The 2635-nt window shown below is 33.9% G+C and overlaps 1 protein-coding gene across 3 annotated transcripts in view; it reads right to left on the reverse strand.

Annotated features, from left to right (window-relative positions):
- Positions 1–1695: 1695 nt before the first annotated feature.
- Positions 1696–2635, reverse strand: part of LOC307252769 (tyrosine-protein phosphatase non-receptor type 7-like) — a 19761-nt gene continuing 18821 nt past the window's right edge. For all 3 annotated transcript variants that reach the window (XM_080030547.1, XM_080030548.1, XM_080030549.1), the window contains exon 11: positions 1696–2635. This exon is cut by the window's right edge and continues 186 nt beyond it. The gene's annotated coding sequence lies outside the window, so the exon portion shown is untranslated.

The raw sequence follows: 2635 nt of genomic DNA on the forward strand, positions 1-2635 counted from the left end.
ATATCTAATGTTACATAAATGAAAATTAATAAACAACATTCCATCATGATGAGTTGAGTTTTAATTATTTCTTTGATTATGATTATTGACCATATTGGTTTCAATGAGGAGAGAGCAAAGCAACCCAGTAGTAGACACTACCTGCAAATGAATTACAGTTGAGGGGAAAACCCTTGCTGAAGTCTTTATACTTTGTGTTAATTGGAAGATACCTCTCTGTTTTAACTTGATTTTACAAGCATTGAGCATTACAAAGATAAAGCACATCATTGCACAGCAGTGGTTTGTGCTATGGCTCAAAGAAAAAGGTGAGACTAACCATTTTGACCCTGGTAGTTTTTGTTTGTTTGTAGAATAATTTTGTTTCTGTGTGCAAAGTAAAATAATTTAATAATCCAAAATAAAAGTAGGATGTTTGGAAAGCTATGTAAAAAAAAATGCTTGCTCTGTTTGACCGCTCTTATAATAATAATAATAAGAAATAATTTACATTTTCATAGGGGGGGGGGGGGGGGTAATTATTCTGCTCTCAACTGTACATACATAAATAATATAAGTATTTTGTTTATTTAATAAAGTAGTAGCTGTTCTATGAAAATAGACTGTGGATAGATGACTTCTGTTTTTATTAAAAAATAAAATAAATAGGGCCATAGACTGATAGGAGAAACACTGTGTATTGTGGGATCCTGTTGACCACATTGTGAAACAAACACTATAACGTAAGATGTAGAATACTTATCCTTTGCTGTACAGGGAAACCAAATGCATTTTTATCAGCATTTGTTGCAGAAAACAGAGATAAGGCTTGCTGAATCAGTGCGTTCTTTAATTAATCTATACCGGTAATTATCATTATTATTATTATTTCTGTACTTCCAATTCAGAGTAGTATGTTAGATTTAAGGTATGCCTGTGTCCGTTTGTTTAGATGATGCCTTATGTCTTTGTCTGCACAGTTTCAAGGCTCCAGTGCGTCTCATCTATAGACAGTATATAAATTGTCCAATCTTAAATTTTTAATTTTTTTAAATATTTGAATTTTGTCTTATTTTGTAGGAATAATTCTGCCGGCTGTCAGTCCTCCGTCCTGTTTGGGGGGGGGTTGCTAGAGATAGTAGAGGAAAGCAGAGAAAAGATGAGACGGATACGTCATTGTAACTGAAACACTGCCATCTGCTGGGCTCACACAACATGCACAGTGCACTCACATTTATTATTCTCTCTAAAAGGCCAGGCCGGACAAGTTTAATTCTATAGCTCTATTCAGATACAAGGCCATTCTGAGTGCTTTACAGGGGCATTAAATTCATCAAGATTAGACATTAGAAACATAGTGGAATTTGCAAATTAGAACTAGAAAGTCCTTTCTGTCAAAGTGAATGGATGGGAAATGCGTAAAATAGGTATAATTATAAGTATTTTCATTTATGTCTGATTTACAGTTAATATATATATTTGTATGTACTCGTATTTTTGTCATAAAATGCAACTATTATGTTGTAGTGTTGTGGTCACTGGGGAACTGTAAAGTAAACAATCTAAACAAATAATTATTCTTTACTTCCTGTCCTAGCTTATTTGCTTTTCCGTTCATGTGTTATTTGTTTATATGAATGCACAATAAGATTAAGTAAAAAGTTTAACAGAAGAAAAAAAGATGAAACGTCATGAACAATTGGACATTCAGCAGGTTTATTCACATCGATAGTTACAGCCTCACATAAACACACACACAGACACACACACACGCACACACACACTGCATTAACATGGGATGTGAGTAAGAACGATAGAAGAATTTCAACAAATAAACCACGGTTTAAATGTAAAATCATCATTTTACGATATCAAAGAAATTGCAGACTTTTAAGGGTCAGTTCACCCACTATATGAAAAACATTATAAATGTAACAATTAAAACAATGATTTAAGTCGAAAAGTAGGAGGAAACAATTAAGATAATAGATTGTTTGCTCAGAAACATGTTGGCAAAAATTGGTTATTTGTGGAAATCTAAAAACTTACTTAATTAATATATACACAATAAAACTTGACTTGACGATCTCAAATGGCTGTTGCATTTTTCCCTGAATGTTTGGCCTTGTTTTGTCCCAAGGGCCTTGTGAAATAAATACATTTAATATTTAAAATAAATTATGTTCACAAGGAGCAACTAACTTACAACTCAATTGAATCGAACAGGAAAAGGAATTTCTTCCAATAGCCGGCGAGGTTTTCTATTCGGTATTAACACGTTGATGTGAGTTCTCCGAGCCGATCTTGAGCTGCTGGGTTCCTGTTCGATTCTTACACTTAACATACAGTCGGTCCGCTGTCTGAAAGTTCTCTTGTTTCCACCTTTCTATTATATTTGTTAAAGGTGTAGTCAGCGATTCTGGAGAACGCTTGTAGTAAAAATAAAAAATTTAATTAAATCAGTGAATATCTCCTCATAACATCTGGTGTTATTACACAGCCTAGGCTCTGTAAACTGGTGTGTAAACAAAGGTTTTGCAAAAAAAAGGGGGCCCACCGTAATTAGCAATATACCCATTTACTGGACCTAGCTTGTGTATTACAACACTGGATTTTTTTAAGCACACACACAGTACTGACAGGTAGCGGATCATGA

Source organism: Ammodytes marinus (assembly GCF_949987685.1).
Source record: "Ammodytes marinus genome assembly, chromosome: 7".
In the NCBI taxonomy this organism is placed as follows: domain Eukaryota; kingdom Metazoa; phylum Chordata; class Actinopteri; order Uranoscopiformes; family Ammodytidae; genus Ammodytes; species Ammodytes marinus.